Source organism: Stegostoma tigrinum, chromosome 15 (assembly GCF_030684315.1).
Source record: "Stegostoma tigrinum isolate sSteTig4 chromosome 15, sSteTig4.hap1, whole genome shotgun sequence".
Lineage (NCBI taxonomy): Eukaryota > Metazoa > Chordata > Chondrichthyes > Orectolobiformes > Stegostomatidae > Stegostoma > Stegostoma tigrinum.
In genome coordinates, this window is record NC_081368.1 from 35,960,946 (window position 1) to 35,976,074 (window position 15,129).

General features: G+C 42.7%; 1 protein-coding gene across 1 annotated transcript in view; it reads left to right on the forward strand.

The window, feature by feature from the left end:
* Positions 1–3,001: 3,001 nt before the first annotated feature.
* Positions 3,002–15,129, forward strand: part of stard8 (StAR-related lipid transfer (START) domain containing 8) — a 197,728-nt gene continuing 185,600 nt past the window's right edge. The window contains exon 1 of the mRNA XM_048544637.2: positions 3,002–3,118. The gene's annotated coding sequence lies outside the window, so the exon portion shown is untranslated. The remainder of the gene's footprint in view (positions 3,119–15,129) is intronic.

Below are 15,129 nucleotides of genomic sequence, written 5' to 3' on the forward strand. Positions count from 1 at the left end.
AAGCACGCCACACAGTTTTACTTTTTCTTTGAGTTAGAATCATAGAATAATACAGTAGAGAAGAAACCCTTCAGCCCATCGAGTCTGCACTGACAAAAATGTTACTTTAAATCCACTAGTCCCACTTTCCAGCATTTTCCCCATGACTTTGAATGCTATGACATTTCAAGTGCTCACCCAAGTACTTTTTAAAAGTTGTGAGGTTTCACCCCTCAGCTACTCTTCCAGGTTGTATATCCCAGATTTCCACCACTGTCCTCAATGGAAAGATGGCCTAGATGAAAAACCACCTGCCTTTCAATTAAAGTTATATTCCCTTTCATTGACTCTTTAAGGGGAACAGCTTCTTCATATCCATCCTATCCCTGGACCTGGTAATCTATACTCTCAATCCAGGCCCCCTCAGCCATCTCACCAACTCTCTGACTGTGACCAGAAACCAAGTGTGAGGACCTTACTGTTCTCAAATTCTCAATTTCAGTACTGAACAGTAAAATTTATGATGAGAAACCTAGGTGAAACCTTTCATAGTGAGCAGTAAAATTTATGATGTGAAATCAATTATCTTAAACTAATTGAGAATTTGAGAACAGTAAGGTCCTCATGTTTGGTTTCTGGTCACAGTCAGAGAGTTGGTGAGATTTCTACAAATGGCCTCAGTGTCCTGAGCTCGGAAAGTTGCACATCAGCAAGAAATCCTATACCTCTCATATCTGTAATGGACAGCGATGTGTACTAAATTGGGATAGGTGATTATGCTTCCTCACAGTTTGATAATTGGTCACACTTGAAGAATGGGTACCAGACTTCCTGAAATGTCTTTTAATACTACCCCTGACGCAACAAGGTGTAGAGCTGGATGAACACAACAGGCCAAGCAGCATCAGAGGAGCAGGAAAGCTGATGCTTCAGGTCTAGACCCTTTATCAGAAATGCAGGAGGGGAAGGGGATTCTGAAATAAACAGGGAGAGAGGGGGATGCAGATAAAAGATGGATAAAGAAGATAGGTGGAGAGGAGACAGGCAAGTGGAGGAGTCGGGGCTGGAGCCAGTAAAATTGAGTGCAGGTGGGGATAGGTCAGTCCAGGGAGGCCGGACAGGTCAAGGAGGCAGGATGAGGCTAGTAGGTAGGAGATAGGTCAGGGCTTTAGGTGGGAGGAGTGGAGAGGCGGGAGGACAGGTTAGGGAGGCGGGTATGAGCTGAGCTCTTTTTGGGATGCAGTGGGGGAGGGGAGATTTTGAAACTTATGAAGTCCGCATTGATACCATTGGGCTGCAGGGTTCCCAAGTCGAATATGAGATGCTGTTCCTGCAACCTTCGGGTGGCATCATTGTAGCACTGCAGGAGGCCCAGGATGGACATGTCGTCCAAGGAGTGGGAGGGACAGTTGAAATGGTTCATGATGGGGAGGTGCAGTTGTTTGGTGCAAACCAAGCGTAGGTGATCTGCAAAGCAGTCTGCAAGCCTCTGCTTGGTTTCCCCAATGAAGAGGAGGCCACATCTGGAACAGCAGATACTGTATACCACATTTGCAGATATGCAAGTGAACATCTGCTTGATGTGGAAGGTCTTCTTAGGGCCTGGGACAGGGGTGAGGGGGGAGGTGTAGGGGCAGGTGTAGCACTTCCTGCGGTTGTGGTGGGGTTGGAGGGTAGTGTGGAGCGGACAAGGGAGCCACAGAGAGAGTGGACTCTCTGGAAGGCAGACAAGGGTGGGGATGGGAAAATGTTTTGGGTGGTGGTGTCAGATTGTAGATGGTGGAAGTGTCGGAGATGATGCGTTGTATCCAGAGGTTGGTGGGTGGTACGTGAGGATGAGGGGGATTCTGTTTTGGTTATTATTGTGGGCAGGGGATGTGAGGGATGAGTTGCGGGAAATGTGAAAGACACGGGCAAGGGCATTTTCAACCACTCTGATGGTGAAGTTGCAGTGTGTTTCCATTTCAACTCCCCCTCCCACTCCTTGGACGACATGTCCATCCTGGGCTTCCTACAGTGCCTCAACGATGCCACCCGAAGGTTACAGGAACAGCATCTTATATTTTGCTTGGGAACCCTGCAGCCCAATGATATCAAAGTGGATTTCACAAACTTCAAAATCTCCCCTCCCCCTACCGCATCCCAAAACTAGCCCAGCTTGTACCCGCCTCTCTAGCCTGTCCTTCCTCCCACCTATCCACTCCTCCCACCTCAAGGCCCACCCCCATGTCCTATCTACTAGCCTCATCCTGACTCCTTGACCTGTCCGTCCTCCCTGGACAGACCTATCCCCTCCCTAACTGTCCACCTACACTCACCTTTACTGACTCCAACCCCACCTCCTTCACCGGTCTGTGTCCTCTCCACCTATCTTCTCCTTTAGCCATCTTCTATCTGCCTCCCCCTCTCTCCCTATTTATTTCAGAATGCCCTTCCCCTCCTCCATCTCTGAAGAAGGGTCTAGACCTGAAACGTCAGCTTTCCTGCTCTTCTGACACTGCTTGGCCTGCTGTGTTCACCTAGCTCTACAGCTTGTTGTCTCAGATTCTCCAGCATCAGCAGTTCCTACTACCTCTGCAATAATATTACCCCTGTTGTCTCATGTTAATATCACTTCGGCTAATTAGCATTGTTGATTTGGTATAAAAGTGTTGTCTGTGTCCATGTCCTGAAAGGAGTAGATATTTTCAGCAGTGAAAGAAGAACTGCGACTTGCTTGTTTTATTTTCTGCCAGGTTTAGCGCCTGCTCTGGTGGGATTAAAACTGCCTGTAGCTGTAAATCAAAATGCTGTGTCTTGAATGTGAGATAGAAAAGGGTTAAGTATTGGATTTTCTTGCTGCCTGCCTCTGTATCTGATTTTCTCCTGTCTTTTGTCAAATGCATGCAGATGTCAGCAATCAGGTGTGTGGCTGATGATGTCATGGGGGAAGTGAGACAGCGCTCACTCACCTCGTGGATCCATTCCTTCTAAAAGTAGCAAACTTTGGCTGCTTGCCAGTGGAGAATGTGGACTTTGAATATTTGCAGTTTAAACTGGCGGGTGAAAATGTCTTGTAGAGAAAGGTCACCTTCTCACATGTGCTGACGTTTCTTGAATAACAACCGTCAAGGAGTTTCTGCTTTAGGTTCACATTGAGGTAAATACCTTTTCAAATTACATTTTTAATTAAGAGAGCTTGAACTTGTGAAGGCACTCGGTTTGCTCTGACTAAATCCGACCGAGCACTGTGTTTGAGTTGATAGGGCTGCTGATAATTGAAGTGGTAGTTTCTGCACTTACATTTGTTTTAATGCCATGATCAAGGACTGCTGTGGACTAATTTCTCATGTTCCTGTTTTCTCCTGAGAGCTTTGAGAACATAAATACTTGGGTCGCAACTGGAGTACTTACGAATGTAGCACAAGAAAGTAAACATGTTCATTAATTTTCCCATCAATATTTATATCCTGCTGTCCTGAAAACAACTAATTCTTGTTGGATATGGTTCCACAGGCATTGGTAGTCCTTCAGTTCCATGGCTAATTAGTAGGCAAATCAAATTAGCATCTGTCATAGGGAAAATTTGAGAAGCAAATAATAAATGTGTTACAGCAGAGCACTTAGAAAAGATCAAGGTAAGCAAGCGGATATAATATGGTTCTGTGAAAGGAAATCATATTTATTGATCATTTTTAATTATGTCTATTTACAAATTTACTCTAGTTCTTTGAGAACTTTACCCTTTAAACTTTGAACTTTCATGTGCCATGGGTAAAGCAGCACTGCAGGAAGTATTGTCCTTGCATATCTAGAACGCATTTGAAAAAGTGCCATGTGAAAGGTTATCCTAGAAAGTGAAAGCTCATGGTGTGTGGGGTAATATATAGGCATGGATAGAAGAGTGTCTGCATATTAGGAAACAGACATATTAGAATCATTTTCGGGTTCACAAAATGTAGCAAACAGAGTGTTACGGGGGTCAATGCTGGATCTCTGCTTAATTTTAAATAAATAACTTGGATGAAGGTATGGTTGCTAATTTTGCTGATAACACAAAGATAAGTAGGAAATTTAAAGTTGTGAAGAGTACATAAGAAAGCTATAAAGAGATATAGATTTGATTTAAGTGAATGGGCAAGGATCTGGCAATTGGAGTATAATGTGAAATTGTCCAGGATATAAATGAAATGTATAACCTAAATGGTGTGAGATTGCAGAGCTCAGCTACAGACTGATTTGGATGTAGTGGTGCATTATTTGTAAAAGTATAGTTTGGAGGTACTGCAAGTGACTAAACATGCTAAAAGAATATCATTGTTTGTTGTGAAGTGAATTAAATGAAGATTATGCTTCAGTTGTGCACAATGTCAATGAGACCACATCCAGAGCTGTGTGTTAGTCTCCTAACTTAAGAAAGGATGTAAATGCATTGGAAGCAGTTTAGAAAAGGTTTACTAGTCTAAACCTGGAATGGGAAGGTAGTTTGGGGAAAGACAGACAAGGCCAATTTTGTGTCCACTGTAGTTTAGGAGGTTGAGAAGTGACTTAATTGAAGTATATACAATCCTGAAGGATTTTGACAGGCTGTGTGTGGAGTAGATGTTTCCCTTGGGAGAATCTAAAGCTGGAAATCACTGTCCCAAAATGATGGGGAACGCATTAAAGAAAGCGATGAGAAAAATATTTTCTCAGAGGGTGGGTAAGACTTCGGAGCTCTCTGTGTTGAAAAGCAGTGGTGGCAGAGCCTTTGAATATTTTTAAGGCGGATGTTAAGAGATCCTTGATAAGGAAGGGGTGAAATGTTATTGGGGTAAGCCAGGAATCTGATCGCATTGAATGGCTTGACAAGCTGCATGGCCTACTTCTGCTCCTAATTTCTATGTTTGTATACAATGAAAGTGGCAGCCAATTTATTCACAGCTGAATCCATTACAGGCTTTAACCGTCATCCAGTGATCTCTGAGTAGGCAGCAGTTGGGAGTATCTCCACATCTGAAGTATGATCAGGATACTCTGAAACCGCAACCTCTGTCACTCAGAAGGACAAATACATGTAAACAGCACACAATCCTATATTACAGCCCCTTTGTGCCACTGGGTTAAAAACCTGGAACACCCTCCTTAACAGCACACCACATGACTGTAGCTTACCACTAGCTGCTCGAGGGCAATCAGAAATGAACAATAAATGCTCTCTCTGCCAGGGAGGCAGGCATCCCATAAAGAAATTTTTAAAAAAATCCACAGGGCACGCAACCTTTGACAAGGCAACCAGACAAAGTTCATATGGTCAGATATCTTACTTTAAAACTTCAGGGATATGGCCAATGGCAGTTGTCCCTGAATTTAACCAATGTTGTACCTGAGACCCGGAGGGGTGCCAGATAGGAATATTTGAGATAAGCCTTATTTTGCAAATAATCTGTTTTGTTGCTGCCATGAGAGTGTGAGACATTGATCTCCAACCAAACCAAAGCCTGCAGTTAGCTATCTTGAACTGTGTTTATTTACTAATGGCAATTACAGTTCTATTGAAGCAAATCTCAGACAGACAAGTGGAGGTCATTTGACAGAACAGAAACTGAGTACTGATTTAAAGAAAACTACTGTTGAAGCTTTGTGTGGTCATCAGGACAGAGACTGTTGTGTTGAGGTGTTTTTATTTTTGACTCATTTCCAATTCTAGTTTAGCAAGATCCCCTGCTGTGTCTTGCCAGACTCATCTAATTAACTACCTATCCTGGCCCTTATGATGTCCCTTTAGACCATAAGACCATAAAGCATAGGAGTGGAAGTAAGACCATTCGGCCCATCGAGTCCACTCCACCATTTATTCATGGCTGATGGGCATTTCAACTCCACTTCCCTGCACTCTCCCCATAGCCCTTGATTCCTTGTGAGATCAAGAATTTATCGATCTCTGCCTTGAAGGCATCTAATGTCCCGGCCTCCACTGCACTCCATGGCAATGAATTCCACAGGCCCACCAATCTGGCTGAAAAAATGTCTCCTCATTTCCGTTTTAAATTTACCCCCACTAATTCTAAGGCTGTGCCCATGGGTCCTGGTCTCCCCACCTAAAGGAAACAACTTCCCAGCGTCCACCCTTTCTAAGCCATGCATTATCTTGTAAGTTTCTATTAGATCTCCCCTTAACCTTCTAAACTCTAATGAATACAATCCCAGGATCCTCAGCCGTTCATCGTACGTTAAACCTACCATTCCAGGGATCATCCGTATGAATCTCCGCTGGACATGCTCCAGTGCCAGTATGTCCTTCCTGAGGTGTGGGGCCTAAAATTGGACACAGTATTCTAAATGGGGTCTAACTAGACCTTTATAAAATCTCAGAAGCACATCGCTGCTTTTATATTCCAACCCTCTTGAGATAATCAGATTTCATCGGATTATGTCTCCATTTTACTGCTTGCTGTTCCAAACATAACTCACCTCTCAGTCTTTCTGAAAGACACTTCCCTGGCACAAAAGTCATCTTTAAAAGGCTGCGGCGTACCCAGACAAGTGTTGGCAATCTGGCATTGCCCATCACCGACATCATCATAGCACAGCAGCTGCAAAGCCGCATTGTTTATGGCACTGCCTTGCACATACAACCCTACTTTCTTACCCCACCCACTGTTTAATCATTGGGTCACCTGGTTTACCTGTCCTTAACTACATCCCATTTAACTATCCTGTCTGAGTCATTCCTGCTGTAAACCCAATGCCTGCTGGGCACATACAGCTTATCATCATTTAGTAGAGGAACATCACAAACAGGCAAGCTTTTGGACAATTCCAAACGTGAGCCAATGGAAGCATACAGCAAATAAAAAAAAAATAGAGGCTGCAATGCACCTTGTTATACTTTACTAGGGTGGCATGCTGAAAATCAAGTCCTGGGATTCCTAGACACATCACAAAAAGGTTAAAAAAAATTATGAAATAACGCAAAATTCCCAGTTTAAACTAATGTTGCTAGAAAACACAGATCAGATTTCTCCATTCAGTAAGAATTAGCATTTATTACAAATAAATAGATTCTAGCTACAGATAGACAGTTATGAACCCCTGACCTGTAACTGTACGATTTAATACTTTAAACCCCTTGTGAAACGCCCCCTGTATATTTTGTCGACAGACACAAAAATTCATAGGTTTCATGAGCAGGGGGAGAAATTGGGAAGGCAGTTCAATGGTGTCTGTCCACTAAGTTCACTGAAGTGGTCCTTTTTAGCTGTCAGGGCTTGCTGCTCCTCGACCTTCTTCACCGCACCCCCGCTCCCCCTGCTTAATTTGACTTGTTACCCGGGGGCACAGGGCAAGTTCATAACTTATTGGTTAAAGGACACAACATACAACAACTGATGAGGGAAAATAAACTGACTTTCTTAAAGTTTGAGCGTTTTTTTTTGCTGCAGAGAAAGGACAGCTCCTTCATTTTTTGGAAATCTGATGAGCAACCAAACCCACAAGCTGTTCAGCTATCTACTCACATTGTTATTGGAAAGCAAAGGCCTTTGCCATTGAAAACAGGTCACCATTCCATAGACCAATCAGCTACTTATTGCCAACTGAATTTCCATTCATACACATCCCTTGGCTCCATTTAGTCTGCAGCTAGATAAAGAATAGTGTGAACAGCACACACAATTAGTGTCAGGCTGCTTGTTTTTTAAAAGATACAAAAATCCTTTCCACGGTATATGATTTTTATTTGATCTTTTTCCCATTTCAGTCCACAATCAGAAATACAGACAATAGAAAGTTATGGTCTTCACAGGCTCCATAATGCAAGCCAAACGCTGGCCACCATGCCCAGGTTCCACCCAATAATACAAAATGTCAAAGGGACCAAGAATTCATTGAAGCAGGTCTTTGATTTGTTGAGGCATTGACATGGAAAACCCAAGGGAACAGTTATGATTCAAAATTAAACATAGTATATCTCCAATCAAGATGGGCCATGAGGGTTGACTTAGTTTAAACTATCTGTTCATTCAGGGAATTAAAACAAGGTTTTCTGGCCTAAAGAGAGGGACACCATCACTATGCCACAGGAACGTTACATATTTTTCTATTTTGTCATGGGATGTGGGCATCTATTGCTCAGCCAGCAACCAGGTTGCTGTGGGTCTGGAATCACATGTAGGCTGGGCCAGATGGCAGCTGTCAACAAGTTGTTGTTGTTACAATAAATAACAGGTTCCATGGTTACCAATGGGTTAGCTTTTAATTCCAGGATTTTCACATAATTCAGTCTTATGCCCCTAGAACAATAACCTAGGATTCTGGTTACTGGTTCAGTTACATTGCCATCGCATGAGCACACACGCCCCAGGGCGTAGCACTCTACAACCCCATCCCAGCCTTTACTGAGTTAAAGACACGCCAATGTTTGGACTTTCTGCCTGTCTTTTTGACCCAGACTGACAGAATTTGCCTGACTATGAATAAGTATAGCTTCGAGACAATTGCACCTTTTCAATTAAACACAAGCTTGGGAAAAATTGTTCCTTCAGAAGAACAAAAAGGAACAAGAGAAGTATAGCACAGCAACAGCCTTTTTAGCTGATCGTCAAATCCTGACTAAACAAAAAAAAACAAACCTCCTGCCCTTATTTGGTCCATATCCCTCAGACAACTTTATTTCATTTACCAGATGATGCAATGGATTGAAACATGGTGACACCTCAAGATCAGGGAATTTGTTCACATTTACACTTTGGGATTAACTATAGTTTGAGCACTTTTCATTTGCTTTTGTGTTCAAAGTCTGAAGTGTTCATGCCTTGACCTCTCTTTTTTTTTATTAATGTAGTGAACACCAACCTTCTTTTTCTTCCATTAGTGGTCCTAAATTCAAATACAGACCAAGTTTTCCATGCTTTGCTATTAGAACATTTTTCATCTTCACCACTTTGTAATAAATTTACTGAGTAAATTACTCACCAGTTGTAGAAACTGCTTCCTTATCATTTCATTTGATACATACTAGCTCTTTGTCCTTTTAGTCTGAATCTATTACCACTCTCATGTTGAAGATTGAGTGCAGTGTGAAATAAATAACACGTGTAACATCAGGTACCTTAATTTAAAACTACTTCATAAGATAGCACATCCAGCTGGGATGAAGTTCTCACTGTTTCTGACACTTTCCAATGATCTGCAGAAAATAGTGGCTTTGAGAAAGATGGAGAAACAAAATCACCATCTGAATTTGAACCTTACCCTTCACCTTTTAGACATGGATGATAATGTAGCCTTAGACAGGTGGAATGCTGCTATGTGCAATGTTTCAGGACAAAAAAAATTCAGCTCAGTATTCTGGTAATGAATGATAAACATTGACTTGCCTCTGGCTCATTGTTTCGGTTTCTGCTGGATATGGTACACAATCATTGGGTGTGGAGAGAAAGAATATTTCATTCCTTTTTGCTAATGTTCTTTGCTTAGGCAAACATGGTTGAGTTACATAGATAATTGATCTCGAAGCAGCTTCCATTATATTATAAACTACAACAGGGACAAGACATAACTTTCTTAATATTAACACTCAAAGTTTCATATTTATTACTGAGGGTATGAAATACTTTATTTTCACTCTGCTTATCCTGCAGCTGTAGACTAAATTTAGCAATGCCAGGAGCCCACATGACAAATGATTCCAGAAGTATACGATTTTCCCTTTAAATTATCCTTCCCTCTTCCACTGGTTGCACTGCCTTTAGCTCTACAAATGGACTGTTTTCAAATCTGTACCTACAAGGTGAGTTTTTATTGACCCCTCATGTCCTTCTTGAACACTGCCGCATAACCATTTTCCAATCCTACGGGATAGGGATTAGAAATGTCAACTTGATTGATTTTTTTTTCCCCCTCCCTTGAGATGTTGTGGTTAGTTGCCACAACTTGCGTGAAATTGTCCAATTTAGCACAGAACAGGGTTGGAACCTATTTTTTTTTCTGGTCTGTGTGGTTCAATGCAGTAACATCCCACTAGTGAGTGGCTGTAGCCAACACTTAAGTGTCTAACTTATAAAATAGTATCTGTTAATAGGAAAAATGCCGTATTTAAAATTCATGCAAATCATTTTGTGATCATTTGTGATTTTCTTTTTGACAGGATGCCAGTTGTAGGTTTCTGTCCAAATAAATAACTATCACCTTAAAGCCTGGGGTGTGGCTTTCTCCTGCACTGGGCAAGGGAATGGCAAGTTTAAACCCATAGACCTGGTAAAATGATTCACCAACAATAAAGAAAAATCAAATTCCTGTTTATAGCTTACTCATATATAAGCACTTACAAAGTAAAGTACTTTGTGATGGTTGTTACTGATAAAGACCAGTGACATTTGAAAGTAAGTAAATTTGAGTGTTGAAGATTCCAGGTAAAGGGGTGAAAAATGGGTGGATACTTCAGTTGGCATAGGCACAGGTATGATGTACCAACTACTTTAACTATTCAGATATTAGTACGATTCCTAAGGGCAAGTAGCTGTGCCTGATAAAGTTAACTCAATTATTAAATTCACAGGTGTATCTTTTACTTTCACATCTTTTCTGTTAAACAAAATTGAGACTTTTATGAGCTGAAATCTTGGTGAGCTGGAGTTACTAAGTACCACTCTGTTTTACATGTTGAGATTTCTTGGCATCTAGTTTCTATCTATTCTGTTGTACAATGGGAAGCTGTGTATTAATGAGGCAAGATTTGCAGTTAATGAGGATGACAACAAGCAATAACCCCGTTAATTGGGCCCTTACAAACTCTGCCTCCAGCGACAAGGCCACACTGGACTTCTCGTGCAACTTTTCTTTTGTTTTTGATTTCTCGTCCTAGCCCATGTTATTCGGTGAAGTTACGAGTATGAGATAAGGAATATTACAACTGCAAACCTCCTCTAATTATGAGGCGCTATTGGCTGTTAGAATCCATACTGGAATTTTTGACAAGGTCAAGCTGACATGCAGAAGCATGTGATTTTGGGTTAACTGTGAATGAGATGCTGAGAGACCACTTTTGCATATGGGATTAATGACATAACCATGTAGAAATGCCCAACAGGACTTCAAACAGGCACTGCAACTGGCTTTGTCATTAGAAAATGCAGCAGGTAGAGCATGAGACCAATTGGGCATCCCAGTGGAAGTGGGCACCCTCACTTGTCCGAATGAGTTTGGGGAATACCACTTGAGTGTAGGCAATCGCAGAGCCTCACACAGGGGCATATCCTGACCAGAGGGACCCTTGGTCAGCCCACAACAAAACTGGGCCTTAGCCAAGTGGCTAAAACGTTCTTCAGGATCTGGGCTGGCAAACCAGTGTAGTTGCTGCCTGTATGCAGACTCAAGACAGCAAAGGAGTCCTACGACACCCGACTTGAAGAGAAAACTCATAGGCTGGTATTCAGGAGAGTGCAGACCCTGGAAAGATCCATACATGGGGATTGGAACAATGAAATTGCTTAGCGATGTTCAAATCAGAACTGATTAAAATTGTTTGGTTAATTGGTCACGCAGTTTCGGTGGAGTTTATACCGGTGCAGCTGTATCTGTGGTTGCAGAAGCTGTTTTTTAATGTAATTCACTCAGGACTCCAACTCTTAAGTTTGGGTAAGATCTCACCCAGACTGAATGTACAGTGGGGAGCCATTACAGATTAAGGGTGTGATTCAGATGGTGGAGTTACAGCTGATGGTAGTTAAAGGCTCGGGCCCAAACCTATTGGGGTGGAATTGGTTGTAAAAGATTCATCTGGACTGGCACAACATTTTTCAATTAGAAAATGGCTGCCTTAGTGAAGTCCTAGTGAAGTACCCAGCAGCTTTTCAGAAAGAGCTTGGGACTCTCAAAGGGGACAAAACCTATCTGCTCCTCCCACCTCACTGACCGATCCCCATCACTACCTACCTGCTATCACCATCCCACATACCTTCCCCAGCCCAAACCCCTACTCCCTATTTATTTCAGAGCCACCTTCCCCTCTCCCATTTCTGAAGAAGGGTCCTGACCTGAAATGTCAGCTTTCCTGCTCCTCTGATGCTGCCTGGCCTGCTGTGTTCCTCCAGCTCCACACAGTGTTATAAGCCACTTTACGTGTTGACCAGAAGGCAATTCTGTGATTTTGCAAGGTCTAACTGGTGCCATTTGACTTGTGGATAAATGTAGAGGCGGAAGTCAGGAGGCTGGGGAGTGACGGAATCATCAAACCAGTGCAGTTTGCAGAATGGGCCACACCGGTTATACCAATGGTGGAGCCCGATGGCTAAGTTTGCCTTTGTGAGGATGTTAAGCAAATAGTAAACCGCTTCTCACTGCTGGATAAATACCCTTGTTCAGAAGACTTGTACACAAAGCTGGACATGAGCCATGCCCACCTGTAGTTGTGACTGGATAAAGAGTCCCTGAAGTGCATTACAGTCAATACCCATTAAGAGTTTATATCCATATACAAGACTGCCATTTGGGGTATCATTAACCTGTGTCCTTTTCCAGTGTCCGACTCTCAATTACTAGTAGAGACCTATTAATTGGCCTGTCGCCGCTCCACTCCGACCACTTGTATGATCTTTTGATCTCTCTGCCTATTGATCTCTGTGCCTATAAATCCTGTGCCTGTGTGCTTCTCTCTCACTTCACTGGATGAAGGTGCAATGGTCCGAAAGCTTGTGATTTCAAATAACCCTGTTGGACTATAATCTGGTGACGAACCTGTCTGATTTCTGACCTTGTCCACTTTTTAAGATGAGAGTAGAGAGATTTTAAAAAAGACATGAGAAGTAGATTTTTTGCACTGTGGTTATCGTATGGAAAGAACTTCTCGTGGAAGTGATAGATGCAGATACAATTAAAATCTTTAAAATACATTTGGATAGATATGTGAATAGGAAATGTTTGAAAGGATATGGGTTAGGAGCAGGCACATGGGAGTAGTTTAGTTTGGGACTATGTTTGATGTGGACTGTTTGGACTGAAGGGGCTGTTTCTGCGCTGTATGACTCTATGACTCTGCACCAGGATAAACCTGATAGATCTGAGGGTGAGGGTGAAATGGCAGCAGGAATGTCAATGCTGACCACATGCCTCCTCAAAGTGAGAGACACAGTTTAATCTGGGGGAAGAGGTTAGGTGCTGGAGCAATGAAAATGGCCCTATATGGGTATGAGGTGTGGTTGACACGAGGTCAGGTCCCATGACTTTTGAAGTGCGTTTAGGTGATATAGTCCTGAACAAATATGTGGATCAACGGAAAGATCTTGCCTCACAAATGGGGCAGGATCAAAACATACCTGGCCCCTCGGAACAGCCAGAAGGCCTGTCACAAGCTGTAGGTTCTCCCCCTCTGTCTCATGTTGAGGAAACCCCAGAGTCCAAGATGGTTGCAGCCTCAATACTGTTACGGCCAGAAGAAGAGGAGAAAGCTCTCCCACGATGCTCCAGCTGCAAGAAATGCTCTAGCTGCAGTGTGGGGAAGAGGCCGCATGTAGGAAGCAGCCCTGGAGCAGAGCACAGGCAGAAAGCCCTGGATGGAGACCGGTGTGAGGGAACAATCCTTACCTCAAAAAACTGTAAAGTTAACCTCTTGCTACAGCCCGGTATAAGCTGCCCGTGTCAGAGTCTGAATCAGAGGAGCCAGACCCAGAGTGAAAATGTCGAAGGAAAAGGTAGGAGAGAAAGACTAGGCCTTCATCCCTGGACTTAGTGGGGGAGGGATGTAATGTTTGGACTACAAGGTCCTTGATTGGCCCAGGTTAACAACCCCAATTAGAAAAGACCATCATAAACAGGAGATTTAGAATCTCCCCAGTCTGGGGGACTGACTCCAACCTGGCTGGATACAGCCAGTGTACTGTGCACAAGTAAATAAGGGGCGACTTGGTGATGGGATATTGGCCTCTGTGCAGTTATTTCAGTCTGGAAGAAAGGTATCTACAAAAGATCTGTTCTGGGTCCTCTTCTATTTGTGATTTTTGTAAATGATTTGGCTGCAGGAATGGAAGGGTGGATTAGTAAGTTTGCGGAAGAGTTGAAGGCGGGTTGAGTTGTGGATAGTGTGGAGGGCTTTTCTAGGTTACAAAGGGACATTGATAGAATGCAGAGCTGGGCTGAAAAGTAGCAAATGGAGTTTAACTCTGAAAAGTGTGAGGTGATTCACTTTGGAAGGACTAATTTGAAAGCTGAAGACAGGGTTAACAGAAAGATTCTTGGTAGTGTGGAAGAGCAGAGAGATCTTGGGTTTCATGTCCACAGTACCCTGAAAGCTGCCACCCAGGTGGATAGAGTTATAAAGAAGGTGTATGGTGTGTTAGCTTTCATTAATAGAGGGACTGAGTTCAAGAGCTGTGAAGTTTATGCTCCAGCTATACAAAAGCCTAGACTATTATGTCCAGTTCAGGTCATCTCATTGCAGGAAATATGTGCAGAGGAGATTTATCAGGATGTTGCCTGGAATGGAGAAAAGGTCTTTCGAGGTTGAGAGAGCTAGGGCTTTTCTCTTTAGAACAACAAAGGATAAGAGGTGATTTGATAGATGTGTACAAAATGATCAGAGGTATAGATAGAGTGGACAGCCAGAGACTTTTTCCTAGGGTGGAGGTAACTATTACGATGGGTCATAGTTTTAAGGTGAGTGGAGGTAGATATCAGGGAGACATTAGAGGTAGATTCTTTACTCAGAGAGTGATCAGGGTGTGGAATGCATTGCTAGAGAGGGTAGTGGAGTTGGCCTCATTAGGGGCATTTAAGTGTCTATTAGGTAGGCATACGGATGATAGTATAAGGTAGGGATGGAGATTAGGTAGACCTTTAAGATTAGGGTAAAAATGCGACACAACATCGTGGGCCGAAGGGTCTATACTGTGCTATATTCTATGTTCTATGTTCGAATTCTTTTTAAATTAGCCTTGTCGTGACAAACAGAGAAGTCAGTGAATATCACTCCTCACCTGGGAGGTGAATTATTTAAGATATTCCATCTGGAAACATTATAACTTTGGGAACCTCATCTTCAGTATCTAGCAACTGAATTAGCTTTGAATAATATTCCTGTACGGTTGCTGATTAACAAAGTAACACTTAAAATACCAATTTAGTGCAATTGCAGGCTGTGTTTCAATAGGTGACATCCTTGCCTCTGAGACGGGGAGCTCAACATTCAAATCTCAA